The following is a 15,051-nucleotide window of genomic DNA, read 5'->3' on the forward strand; positions in this document are numbered from 1 at the left end:
CTGTGATAGGGAGAGCTGAGACACACACCCCTGAGCTGTAGCAGAAAAGACACTCCCCTTGAGCTGTCAGCTTGATATAAATCTAGCAGATCAATGAATGGGGACATTTCTGCATCCAGATGAGGTACAGGGCTGGTTATAGCTTTGTTAGAAAGAGATTGTCATGTACTGTATGTCAGATTTTCATTTTTTACATTAGTCATGGGATAACCCCTGGAGCAAAGAACAGAAACATTCGTAATGAAAACTAAACAAATGTGCTCTGAACCTCAGATAGTCTTCCAGCAAGACTGTGAATGTCCTTTAGTGGCCCAGCCAGAGTCCTAACCTCAACCTAATCAAACAACTATGGTGAGAACTGAAAACGGTCCGCATCCAGCCTGACAACGTTTGAGAGGAACTGCAGCGAAGAATGGTAGAAAATCTCCAAACCTAGATGTGCAAACCTTGTGGCATCACACTCAAGAAGACTGGAGGCTGTAGTCATTGCAAAAGGTTTTCACTTCGTCATTATGGGGTATTGAGCACAAACCCAAACTCTTTAAAGATGGCGCCCGCTCGCAAACGCCAAAGCCGCCAGGTTCTGCTGTTTCATGCAGCAGACACCCAGGACTAATTTAACCCCTCAAATATGACCATGGCATCTGAGAGCGCAAAATCCCGGAAGCACATCTAACGCTCCGCCACACAGGGATTTGGGGGAGCCATTCGTTCCCTGTGAAAGGCCCGGGCCTGCTGAAGCTCTGATGCTTTTCACAGGAACATTCCAACGTAGGCTTGCAGGTGGCAGCACTACATTTGAATATATTGAATGTTCTATTTACCAATAAATTTATTTGGATTGATAGCTAGAAGTGGCAGTCTAAGGGTTGCATGTTATTATTGATGTTTGATGTAAGAAAGTAGAAAAAGAAAAAAGTAACAAAAAAGTTTTCCAAAAAAAATAAAATAATAATATATATATCAAAATTAAAATCACGCTCCTTTCCCCAGAATAAAAACTGAAAAAATAAACATCATAGGCATCACCGCATGAAAAAACGTACAAAAATAAATAAATATATATATATATATATCCCCCATATGGCAAACAGTGTAACGAAAAAAAAATCAAAATGGCCGATTTGCCTTTTTTTCGTCATTTCCACTTCCCAAGCAATTTTATAAAAAGTGACCAAAATGGTATCATTAAAAACTACAGATTGTCATGCAAACAATGAGCCCAGCAACGTAGACATAACTATAAAAAAAGTTATGGGGGTCAAAATATGGCAATGAAAATGTGGTATTACTGTAATCGTACTGACCTGGACAATGAAGGTCATGAGTTAGTTTTACTGGATTGGGAATGCCGTAGAAAAAAAAACCAATAAAACTGGCGGAATTGTATTATTTTTACATTATATTACCCAATTTGGATTTTTGGCCAGATTCCCACTACATTGAATGCAATATTAACTGGTGCCATTAGAAAGTACAACTTGTCCTGCAAAAAAACAAGCCCTCAACCGTCTATGTCAGGGATGCCCAACCTGCGGCCCCCCAGCTGTTGCAAAACTACAACTCCCAGCATGCCTGGACAGTCTACAGCTATTAGGGCACCCTGGGAGTTGTACTTTTGCAACAGCTGGAGGGCCGCAGGTTGAGCATCCCTGGTCTATGTGAATGAAAAAATAAAAAAACTTATGGCTCTGGGTAGGCAGGGAGTAATAAATAAAAATGCAAAAACAGAAAATCTCCAGGGGAAGAAGTAGTTAAAGGGGTATTCCCATCACAATGATCATAGTTTAATCTTTTTCTGAGGTGCCAGTGATCATTTTTGCAAATATGTTGTATTATCCAATTCCCACCCTTCTTGATAAACTTCCTTCCCTCCTACCCCAGTGTTGTATTTTGGTTTCCCATAGTTACGGCCACCGCTTCTTGGCTAAATCCATGTGCAACGCACGACATGCAGCTAGGGTCCTTTTAAGATGTGATAAATGTAATTTTTCGTTACGCCAGTTGCATTTCAGCAACAAGGGGCGAGGTCCGTCTATGTAGAAGGTGATGTGGAACCCAGGTGTAGGAATGCTATAGTGGTATGAGGGTGGCCTAAGATGTCCCTCTAGGTGCGGCTTTGCACTTGGATATGGTGCTCCTACTTGGATATCCGTGAAACCCAGACATTGCCGGACGAAGCAGAGCAAATAAGGTGAATAGGTGGTGGAGAGGACGATAAAAGAAATTGAGTCTAGACTTTGTATGAATTTCAACTGCAGCTTTACTTTGCATAAACATTTCTTCAAACGGTTTACAGACTTGGTCTTGGTTTCCAGCAAGCTTTAGCATGAAAATGGCAGGCAAACCCTCTTGGCTCTTTCCTTTTGCTTTCTGCTGCAACTTCTCTCTTTGTCTGACTCTGTGGCAAGGCACAGGGCATCTTCTTCCTGGCTAATGAGAATTCTAGAAGTAGTCTCTGTGCTCCAGCAGAACTGAAGGTGTTCTGGCTGGTGTGGGCAACACACGTCCACGCAGCACTGCACACCTGCTTCCTTAGCAGGGGTCAGCTAGAACTAACTAACTGGAACTAACTGGTCCCCACCCTTCCTGCAGGACATGGGACTTGCCCACTCCTCCAACAGGGGAAGGGGGTATAGAATGGACTGGAAGGTTCAATTCTATTCTACAGTACATACTGCTCTGCCATATTCGCTGCCAACTGCTGGTGAACCAGGCACATTACATTTGAACATAAACCGATGCATAACAGGAAATGCACAATATATGGGACCTGGAATAAAGATATAAAATGACATTGAGATTACGTACCCAGATAGAAACAGACCGTAGGTGTAGTAATGCCACTCGGGGCATTACATTCTCCCTTACTTAAGAGGCAAGCCATCCTCGGCTTGTGCTTAGAGGTGCTCTAAGGGTACCAAATAAAAGTTAAGGTGCTGCATTAAACTATGTACTATTACTAATTGATAAAGCAACGACTACCAAAAGGTCTCTGCCCGTATGGGTAGGGTGTCCATTCACTGTTTTCCCTCTTGGTATAAACCAGAGAACTAAAAGGTGTGCAAAAAGCGCTCATTACTGGCTTTCTTTTGAGAACTCTGGCCATGAATACCAAAGAAAGCATGGGGGTGTCTTTACTCTGTAATCCCGCCACTATGCAATGAAACGCCTGCAAATAGAAGGGTGGTCTAATCCTGTACTTCCTTCCAGCACCAAGCGTTACGCTTTGTTACCATGATGTCTGAACTGGTAGCTAAACATTTATGTCCATAAGGCGGTGCACGAGGCCTTAGGACAAGCTAAACTAGGAGGAGGGGCCGGCTCCCTCTCAAAACTCCCACGAGGGCTAAGTACTCCCTCTAAACACACATTAGCAGCGGGGTTAACCTTGACGTTATTAGACCTGCTTGTGACGTAGGTTAACTTCCTCAGAGGCACTGTAGTGATGGGAAGTTCGGATCTTTTAGGTGAATCGGTTCATTTGAATCAGCTCATTCAAATGAACCGATTCATGAATCGGATCTTCGGTTCACTTGGTGTGTCAGACTGCTGAGCTGACTCTCAAGAGCCAGCCCCTCCCCTCCCTGCCCACCAACCAATCACCGACCAGAGCTGAGGGGGCGAGGCAAGCACAGTAGCAGCTCTGACTCGAGTCCTCGGAGTAGTACAGGGTCAGGGAGTCTAAATGAATCGAATGAGTCACTGACTGAGTCGGATCTTTAGATTCTTGTGACTCATTCGATTCATTTAGACTCCCTGACCCTGCACTACTCCGAGGACTGAGTCAGAACTGCTACTGTGCTGTGCTGGCCTCGCCCCCTCAGCTCTGGTCGGTGATTGGTTGGTGGGCGGGGAGGGGCGGGGCTGGCAGAAGCAGCTTCCACTCTAAGATCATATTACTGACTCCTCCCAGTCCCTCCCTCAGGCTCCTGCTGCCAGCGTGAGGTGGTGAGCTGAGCGTCTGCATTCATTGTCTGCTGTGACTGAGAAGAGCCGTATCAAACGGATCGGATCATTCAAGTGAATCGACTCCTCCGGTTCACTGAACTGAATCGATTCAAATGAACGATTCGTTCATGAACCGGACATCACTAAGAGGCAGTCCGTATGAGCAATGAAGCAAGGATGCTAGCTATCTGGCTAACTATATTAAGTCCATAGTCCATTTAAAGTGCATAGTATCACATTGTTGTACCTGCAAAAGAGCACATACGAAAGGTTAAGGTGCATAAACTATGCATAACATTTTTAAACATTTATGCAAATACAGTGCAAAAATATGAAAGTAGTAATCACAAAGAGCTTAGGTATACTTCTGAGTCTATTCCTTGGGTGCCTGGCTTGTAACTGGAACCTAGAACGCAAAAAGTCATTTGCAATCCACATAAGGTAGTAGGTAATTCCCACAGTGGGTAGCTTTCCTCACAGCACTGGTTCACTTACAGGAAGGGCTGGAAGTCTCCGCCTCGGCCGCTGCGGAAGAAAGTCCCTATAACGGGCAGGCGGCTGACAGTTTGTGGTCCGTTGGGATCTCCGCAAGGACAGTTCAGAGTCTCCGGGGGCGGAGGTAGAGTCTGGGACTTGTGAAGGGGGATCAGCTGTCTGATTTGCCGCTGCAGATGCAGTAATCCCAGGAACTGGCATCGAATTTGAGGCTGGAGAAACCACTGAAGGGGGTCAAGCATGGAAGGCAACTCTGTTGGAGTCTCATTTTCTGAAGACAATGGCAGTGCAGATGACTCATCCACTTCTCTTGACTGCTCCTGAACAGGTTCCTGCAGGCACTTCTTGAGCCAGTTGCAGTGCACTCGCTGAGTAACTTTATCTTCTCTCTGGATCTCATAGTCCTCCGATGAGGGGACAACCACTACTGTATATGGCTCACAATTTCAGCAACTATCCAGCTTGCTCACTGGGTGATTGTTTCTGAGACCTTGTCTCCTGGTTGTAAGGGCTCAGTATGTGTATGTAGATCAAAGTCCTGTTTTTGCTGGGCCTTCTCTAATTTAAAGTCCACTATTTCTCGGGCATCCTCCAGGCGCTTCTGATGCTCTTTGACCCACTCAGATTGGGGAAGGAGTGGTTCAGAGTCCTGCACGGAGATATAGAGGGTGAGGTCTGCAGGTAAATGGCCCCGTCTTCCAAACATGAGGTAGTATGTGGTGTACCTGGTGAAGCAATGAGTGGTGTTATTGCTAGTGGTGAAAAAGGCAAGACAGATGTAGCAGAGCTGTATATATATAGCAGTTCAGGGAAGACAGGTGTAGCAGATTTGTATATGAAGCTGTTCAGCCACAGTGCTAGAGGGGGAGGGGAAGACAGATGTAGAAGAGCTGTATATGAAGTGATTCAAACACAGTGCTGGTAGTGGAGAGGAAGACATATGTAGCAGAGCTGTATAGGAAGTGATTTAGCCACAGTGCTGGTAGGGGACTGGGGAAGACAGATGTAGCAAAGCTGTTTGTGCATCTATACAGATACATGGTCTAAGGTTTACACAACTGTAGTAGAGCTGTAATGGAAACAAATCTGCATAAGTGCTGGTCGGTGGGGGGTGGTCATGTTTTATGGGAGTCAAAAGCACAGATCATATGGCTACTAGCTAACATGCTTTTGGGCTAATGTATAGTAGTGAATTATTGTTTTGCTGCACAGAATGGGTTTGTGAAAGATAAGACAGGTTTTGTGTGTAAAACTGTATTAGGCTACTTTCACACTCGCCTTTGGTGCCGATCCGTCATGGATCTGCACAGACGGATCCGTTCAGATAATACAACCGCATGCATCCGTCTTGAAGACCATTGAAAGTCAATGGAGGACGGATCCATTTTCTATTGTGCCAGATTGGGTCAGAGAAAACGGATCCGTCCCCATTGACTTACATTGTGTGTCAGAACGGATCAGTTTGGCTCAGTTTTGTCAGTGTCCACCTCCAAAGCGGAATGGAGACTGATCAGAGGCAAACTGATGCATTCTGAGCGGATCCTTTTCAATTCAGAATGCATTAGGGCAAAACTGATCTGTTTTGGACCGCTTGTGAGAGCCCTGAACGGATCTCACAAATGGAAAGCCAAAACGCCAGTGTGAAAGTAGCCTTAGAATGCAGGACAGCAACATGTTACTGACTACTTAGCTCACTTCCCATTGCTGAGTGATGATTCCCCAGCAGGGGGAGGGGCCTCACAGACACTGCAGGCTGACAGACTGACGACTCATACTATCCACATGAACCAGCACGCAAGGACTGAGTTCTGTGTCATGTCATAAAGAGGCGTGGCCGGCCATCAAATTACCGAAGCCCTCTCAGCCTTAGGCCTCTTTCACACGGCCGTTTTTTTTTCCCGTTTACTGGCCGTTTTTTGCGGTCCGTATACGGTCCGTATACGGAACCATTGATTTCAATGGGTCCGCAAAAAAAACGGAATGTGTTCCGTATGCATTCCGTTTCCGTTTTTCCGTTTTTCCGTTCCGTTTTAACATAGAACATGTCCTATATTTGGCCGCAAATCACGTTCCGTGGCTCCATTAAAGTCTATGGGTCCGCAAAAAAACGGAATGCATACGGAAGTGCATCCGTATGTCTTCCGTATCCGTTACGTTTTTTGCGGATCCATCTATTGAAAATGTTATGCCCAGCCCAATTTTTGCTATGAAATTACTGTATACTGTATTTGCCATACGGAAAAACGGAACGGAAAAACAGAACGAAAACGGAAACACAACGGAAACAAAAAACGGAACAACGGATCCGTTTAAAACGGACCGCAAAACACTGAAAAAGCCATACGGTCGTGTGCAATAGGCCTTAGGGCCGTTTTTTGCGGTCCGCAATACACTGTCAACGTTTACAGACTTGGTGTGCCTTTCGGCAATTTGCGGAACGGAACAGGAGGCCTATTATAGAAATGCCTATTCTTGTCCGCAAAATGTCCGCAGGACATAATTTTTGCGGGGCCACGGAATGGAGCAACTCTATGTGCTGTCCGCATCTTTTGCGGACCCTTTGAAATGAATGGCTCCATATACGGACCATATGCAGAATGCAGAAAACGTTTGTGTGAACGAGCCCTTAGGCTTACTGCACACAAACGTGTGCGCTCCGTGGCCATATTGCGGACCGCATTTGCGGATCCGCAATACACTGTCAACGTTCCGTGTGCATTCCGCATCACGGATGCGGACCCATTCACTTGGGGGTCAAGCAATTCACAATGGGTCAGCAAATCCGGAGAAACGGAATGGTGCAGAACGGAAGCATGGAACGGAACCCCACGGAAGCACTATGGAGTGCTTCCGTGGGGTTTCCTCCCGTACTTCCGTTCCGCAAAAAGATAGAACATGTCCCATCTTTTTGCGGAACGGCCGGATCGCGGACCCATTAAAGTGAATGGGTCCGCGATCCGCTGCCCCATGGTGGGTGTTCGTGCATTGCGGCCCGCAATTTGCCACGGGGCCTTAGGTTTCATGCACACAGCTGTTGCCCCGCCGTGGCCGTGTTGAATGGGTCCGCAAACCCGGAGATGCGGTGCGGAAGCATGGACCAGAACCCCACGGAAGCACTACGGAGTGCTTCCGTGGTGTTTCTGGCCGTGCCTCCGCACTGCAAAAAAGTAGTGCATGCACTACTTTTTTGTGGTGCGGACCATCGGATGCGGATCCCGGACCCGATTCAAGTGAATGGGTTCACGATCCGCATGCGGTTGCCCCACAGTCGGTGCCCGTGCATTGCAGAACGCAATTTGCGACCCGCAGCACTGGCCCGGCCAGCACACGGTCGTGTGCATGAGTCCTTAGCAGCAGGAAACCAGGAAGTGAACAGCAGAGCAGGCTGCAGGGGAGGATAAATTAGGGTACTTTCACACTAGCGTTTTTCTTTTCCGGCACTGAGTTCCGTCAAAAGGGCTTCATGCCGGAAAAGAACTGATCAGGCATATCCCCATGCATTCTGAATGGAGAGTAATCCGTTCAGGATGCATCAGGACGTCTTCAGTTTAGTTATTTTGACTGATCAGGCAAAAGATAAAACCCCAGCATGCTATGGTTTTATCTCCGGCGAAAAAAACTGAAGACTTGCCTGAATGCCAGATCCGGCATTTTTTTTCCATAGGAATGTATTCGTGCCAGATCCGTCCTTCGCAGACTGAAAAAAAAGGTGAAAAAAATAAATGCCAGATCCGGCCGGATCCATTTTGCTGGATGACACCGGAAAGAAGGATCCGGCATGTCAATGCATTTTTTTGACTGATCAGGCATTTTTAAGACTGATCAGGATCCTGATCAGTCTTACTAATGCCATCAGTTAAAAAGTAGTGTTTTTTTTAACCCTTTTTACGGCGCTGAAAACAGGAGGCAAGTTCTCATAAAATATTTTTTAAAAAGTAAAGTAGCTATTTATTCTTTTGTCAACGCGTTTCAAGGGCGCACAGCCCTCTTCATCAGGACAATAAAAGCATATGTTAGATCGTATTAAAACGTCGTCTTTTAAAAGGAGTATTTTGGCGCGCAGGCCAGTGGTTTGCTGGGCAGGGAACTGATGTGCATGACGTTATTCGTGACGTCACCTGGAGAAACGCCCATCGGTAGCTGACTGTCACTGGGGATATGGTGATCGCTATTATATAACGGCTGGTTGCTAACTATATGGTATGGGTGACTTTAGATTGGTATTGGTATGTGCTGGCCGTCTTTTCTTGTTAGGGTGGTATGCGGCATATTTTAATACCCCAAGCTGGTGTTTTGTGTATATTTTGGGCTGCTGCCAGCACTGTAAAGTAGGGGGGATCAGTAACTTGGCAGCGCTCCAAATGCCTGCAGGTGGCAGACTATGGTGGCGCTATAGTTTGCTGTGATGGCAGCATGGTGGGTAGGGGGGGGGGGGAGAGAGGGGGTCCGTCCTGAGTTGCTTATCAAGGTGCTGCAAGTGGCGGACTATGTTAGCGCTATGCTTTTCTGTAAGGAGCGGGCTGTGGTCTGCTGCTGGGTTTCAATGTTCTTATGGATAAGGAGATATTGCACTACAATGGCGGCATTGTTCTACAAAACTATATAGATTATGAAAATGAGGCACAGAACATCTTAAGAGACCCAACCTATTATGAAACAGTTCAAGAAAACCCCTTCCCAGCCCTAAATAAGGAGCTGACCACCGAATCAAAATTGCCTATGAGCAACAGCTCATAAATAAGAAAGAAAAAAACTTTCTAACACCAAAATCCCCATGTATACCATATTTCTATCACCTTCCAAAAATTCACAAAAATACTGAAAAACCCCCAGGCAGACCAACTGTATCTAACACCAAATCAGCCACTAGTAACCTGTCCCATTATCTAGATCTCTTCCTACAACCATATGTCTGTACACTCCCTAGTTATCTACACGACTCTTGTCAACTGATCCGAGAATTAAGCGACATTCCATACAAAGACACATACGCCCTGTTCACTATGGATGTCACTGCACTGTATTCCAATATACAACACGACCTAGGGATAAAATGTATAAAAAGAGTACTATCAAATGATAAGACATTAAAACCACCACAGATAACCTTCCTCTTAGAAAGCCTAAAATTCATTTTAGAAAATAACTTTTTCATCTATAACCACACCACATATCACCAGTGCAGGGGGACCGCGATGGGGGCGAAAGTGGCACCGTCGTTCGCAAATCTTTTTATGGGCGAATTCGAGAAGGAGTACATCTCGAACATCTCCAAACCTAATAAACACATCATCTACTATAGGAGATATATAGATGACCTGTTCATCATCTGGGATGGTAATGAAGAGCAAGCCCAAGACTTCTGCACCCAGCTAAACGCCACAGACCGGGGAATTTCTTTTACCCCAACTTTTAACAAGACAAAGATTGACTTTCTTGACATTACAATTACCAGTGCGAACAACCATCTCATAACCAAAACATACTTCAAAACAGTAGACACAAACAGCTATATACATTTCACAAGCTTTCACCATAAAAAATGGCTCAAAAATATCCCCTACAGCCAATACAAACGAATCAGACGAAACTGCACAAAAAGGAAGACTTTATCCTACAAGCAAAATTAATACAAAAAAGATTCAATGAAAAAGGGTACCCTAAAAAACTAATAAAGGACGCATACGAAAAAACCACACAAATATCACAAAAAACCTGCCTAGAAAAAGGAACTAAGAATGAACAAAAATCAGACATGCACCTAAGCCTAATTACCCAATATAACACATCTAAGGCTACTTTCACACTTGCGGCAGAGAGATCCGGCAAGCAGTTCCGTCGCCGGAACTGCCTGCCGGATCAGGCAAAATGTATGCTAACTGATGGCATTAGTAAGACTGATCAGGATCCTGATCAGTCTTAAAAATGCCTGATCAGTCGAAAAAATGCATTGAAATGCCGGATCCGTCTTTCCGGTGTCATCCGGCATTTATTTTTTCACCTTTTTTCAGTCTGCGCATGCGCATACCGGAAGGACGGATCCGGCATTCCGGTATTCTGAATGCCGGATCCGGCACTAATACATTCCTATGGGAAAAAATGCCTGATCCGGCATTCAGGCAAGTCTTCAGTTTTTTTAGCCGGAGATAAAACAGTAGCATGCTACGGTTTTCTCTTTTGCCTGATCAGTCAAAACGACTGAACTGAAGACATCCTGATGCAAACTGAACGGATTACTCTCCATGCAGAATGCATGGGGACATACCTGATCAGTTCTTTTCCGGTATAGAGCCCCTGTGACGGAACTCTATGCCGGAAAAGAACAACGCAAGTGTGAAAGTAGCCTAATAAAACCATCCGTTCAATACTAGCCAAACACTGGCATATTTAACAACAAGATCCTTATCTTGATAAATATCTGTCATCACAACCAAGAATCATTCACAGAAGAGCCCCTACTATGAAAAACATGCTAGCCCCCAGCAAACCAAAACAACACGAAAAAACCGCAGAAAGAGATAGGCCAGACCAGAAAGGCAGTTTTAAATGCGGAATAAAAACCTGCCTATGTTGTACATTTTTCCTCAAACAAAAATGGATCCACGTTCATGATCAAACACCATATGACATGTCAAACTTGCTATGTGATATACCTCATCGAATGTAAATGTGGCCTCCAGTACGTGGGACGCACAACCCAGGCCCTACATAACCGTGTAAACCAACACAGATACAATATACGCAGACAATACCTCAAACACAGCCTTTCCAGACACTGTGCATCAACAATTGATAAAGAAAAACACCCCCTAACCATCACCCCAATCGATTCCTTGCACCATATGGGCTCAACGCAATCTCAGAAACCATACTATAAACATACGCCCTCCAATTCATCTCCTAATAAAATATATAGAGTTTTTCTTTATCCTCCCTTTCCCGTTATCCTTCCATCCCATGACCTAAATACAACCAACAATGTACCCAACCCCTGTTTCAAGTTCTAAATATATAAACACTTTTGATAAAATGTTGCCACATCAAAATATATCGACAAAATACAACATCCTTCCCTTCATGTGACAGCACTCTCTGCTACAAAACATACGATAAATACAGCGACATTACCTGCGGACGATATGGCTACTGCCGGCCGTCTTCAGTCCGGAATCCTAGCAATAACGCAATCTACAAAAAACAAATAAATATTAATATTAATATATACAAACATAAAAATTAACCGACAGTATATTGACTATACACAATATGATAAGATAGAACCATGGGCCTAAAAATAATAAAAATACAATCCCTAACTAAGAACAACCACCGCACTCCTATTTCACCTGGTCAAAATTCCCAAAAAAACATTCCAAAGGATATACCTTCCCACCGTAAGAGAATAAACACAGGGACCCTGCTGTATTCACACGCACAAAAATACGGCTATCTGTGATGCGCTTCCCTCGCTGCCTCTTAGTGCAATATCTCCTTAACCATAAGAACATTGAAACCCAGCAGCAGACCACAGTCCGCTCCTTACAGAAAAGCATAGCGCTAACATAGTCCGCCACTTGCAGCACCTTGATAAGCAAATAAGGACGGCCCCCCCCCCCCCCCCCCCCCCCCCTACCCACCATGCTGTCATCACAGCAAACTATAGCGCCACCATAGTCTGCCACCTGCAGGCATTTGGAGCGCTGCCAAGTTACTGATCCCCCCTACTTTACAGTGCTGGCAGCAGCCCAAAATATACACAAAACACCAGATTGGGGTATTAAAATATGCCGCATACCACCCTAACAAGAAAAGACGGCCAGCACATACCAATACCAATCTAAAGTCACCCATACCATATAGTTAGCAACCAGCCGTTATACAATAGCGATCACCATAACCCAGTGACAGTCAGATACCGATGGTGACGTCACGAATAACGTCATGCACATCAGTTCCCCGCCCAGCAAACCACTGGCCTGCGCGCCAAAATACCCCTTTTAAAAGACGATGTTTTAATACGATCTAACATATGCTTTTATTGTCCTGATGAAGAGGGCTGTGCGCCCTTGAAACGCGTTGACAAAAGAATAAATAGCTACTTTACTTTTTAAAAAATATTTTATGAGAACTTGCCTCCTGTTTTCAGCGCCGTAAAAAGGGTTAAAAAAAACACTACTTTTTATCTTCATACTTATTTTTCTTGCCACAATTGGGGCAGAGAAAAAGGAACCTTTGGCAGCAGTACAGGACCCCGCATGCTGGACGGGAGAATACCAGCACAAGCCTTTTACAGTTGTTGTGGCTCCACACAACAACATACGGTAAGCGCTTCTTGTATACAGTGCAATAAGACCGAAAATACAGCCACACACACGAGGCGCGGCCTCCTGTCTCTTTTCTCTCCTTTCTTTTAATGCCATCAGTTGGCATACGTTTTGCCGGATCACTCTGCCGCAAGTGTGAAAGTAGCCTTAGCAAGATGGGATAACCCCTTTAATGAGGAAAAACTTGATTTATTTTTAAAATTTTAGCACAAGGCTGCAACATAAAGTGTGAAAGGGTCTGAAGACTTTCTGAACGCATTGTACAGTCGTGGCCAAAAGTTTTGAGAATGACACAAATATTAGTTTTCACAAAGTTTGCTGCTAAACTGCTTTTAGATCTTTGTTTCAGTTGTTTCTGTGATGTAGTGAAATATAATTACACGCACTTCATACGTTTCAAAGGCTTTTATCGACAATTACATGACATTTATGCAAAGAGTCAGTATTTGCAGTGTTGGCCCTTCTTTTTCAGGACCTCTGCAATTCGACTGGGCATGCTCTCAATCAACTTCTGGGCCAATTCGTGACTGATAGCAACCCATTCTTTCATAATCACTTCTTGGAGTCAGAATAAGTGGGTTTTTGTTTGTCCACCCGCCTCTTGAGGATTGACCACAAGTTCTCAATGGGATTAAGATCTGGGGAGTTTCCAGGCCATGAACCCAAAATGTCAACGTTTTGGTCCCCGAGCCACCTAGTTATCACTTTTGCCTTATGGCACGGTACTCCATCGTGCTGGAAAATGCATTGTTCTTCACCAAACTGTTGTTGGATTGTTGGAAGAAGTTGCTGTTGGAGGGTGTTTTGGTACCATTCTTTATTCATGGCTGTGTTTTTGGGCAAAATTGTGAGTGAGCCCACTCCCTTGGATGAGAAGCAACCCCACACATGAATAGTCTCAGGATGCTTTACTGTTGGCATGACACAGGACTGATGGTAGCGCTTACCTTTTCTTCTCCGGACAAGCTTTTCCAGATGCCCCAAACAATCGGAAAGAGGCTTCATCGGAGAATATGACTTTGCCCCAGTCCTCAGCAGTCCATTCACCATACTTTCTGCAGAAGATCAATCTGTCCCTGATGTTTTTTTTGGAGAGAAGTGGCTTCTTTGCTGCCCTTTTTGTCACCAGGCCATCTTCCAAAAGTCTTCGCCTCACTGTGCGTGCAGATGCGCTCACACCTGCCTGCAGCCATTCCTGAGCAAGCTCTGCACTGGTGGCACTCCGATCCCGCAGCTGAATCCTCTTTAGGAGACGATCCTGGCGCTTGCTGGACTTTCTTGGACGCCCTGAAGCCTTCTTAACAAGAATTGAACCTCTTTCCTTGAATTTCTTGATGATCCTATAAATTGTTGATTGAGGTGCAATCTTAGTAGCCACAATATCCTTGCCTGTGAAGCCATTTTTATGCAACGCAATGATGGCTGCACGCGTTTCTTTGCAGGTCACCATGGTTAACAATGGAAGAACAATGATTTCAAGCATCACCCTCCTTTTAACATGTCAAGTCTGCCATTTTAACCCAATCAGCCTGACATAATGATCTCCAGCCTTGTGCTCGTCAACATTCTCACCTGAGTTAACAAGTCGATTACTGAAATGATCTCAGCAGGTCCTTTAATGACAGCAATGAAATGCAGTGGAAAGGTTTTTTTTGGGATTAAGTTAATTTTCATGGCAAAGAAGGACTATGCAATTCATCTGATCACTCTTCATAACATTCTGGAGTATATGCAAATTGCTATTATAAAAACTTAAGCAGCAACTTTTCCAATATTTATGTAATTCTCAAAACTTTTGGCCACGACTGTACATGAATACTTTCAAAAAGATCTCCTCATTAACTTTATCAATGAAATAAAACTTGCCTGACTTGTGATTTGTAATCACTACTTGAACTGTTTCTGTGCAAAACCATTTACATTCACCTAATGATTAATAAAACATAATGGAAGGCTGAGGCCACATGCACACGGATGCAGATTTATGTGCGTTTCTGTAGCAAATCCGTACCAAAATCTGCAATATCTAATTGCAGATTAGATGCAGTTTTAACAGAGATCTTACCCTTCCATTAAAAAGGGTGAAATCCACAGCTAAAACTGCAAACATAATTGACATACTATTTAGGGCTCATGCACACAAACCTATTTTCTTTCCGTGTCCGTTCAGATTTTTTTGGCGGACCGTATATGGAACCATTCATTTCAATGGGTCTGCAAAAAAAACTGAAGTTACTCTGTGTGCATTCCGTTTTCCGTATGTCCATTCCACAAAAGAATA

Source organism: Bufo bufo, chromosome 1 (assembly GCF_905171765.1).
Source record: "Bufo bufo chromosome 1, aBufBuf1.1, whole genome shotgun sequence".
In the NCBI taxonomy this organism is placed as follows: domain Eukaryota; kingdom Metazoa; phylum Chordata; class Amphibia; order Anura; family Bufonidae; genus Bufo; species Bufo bufo.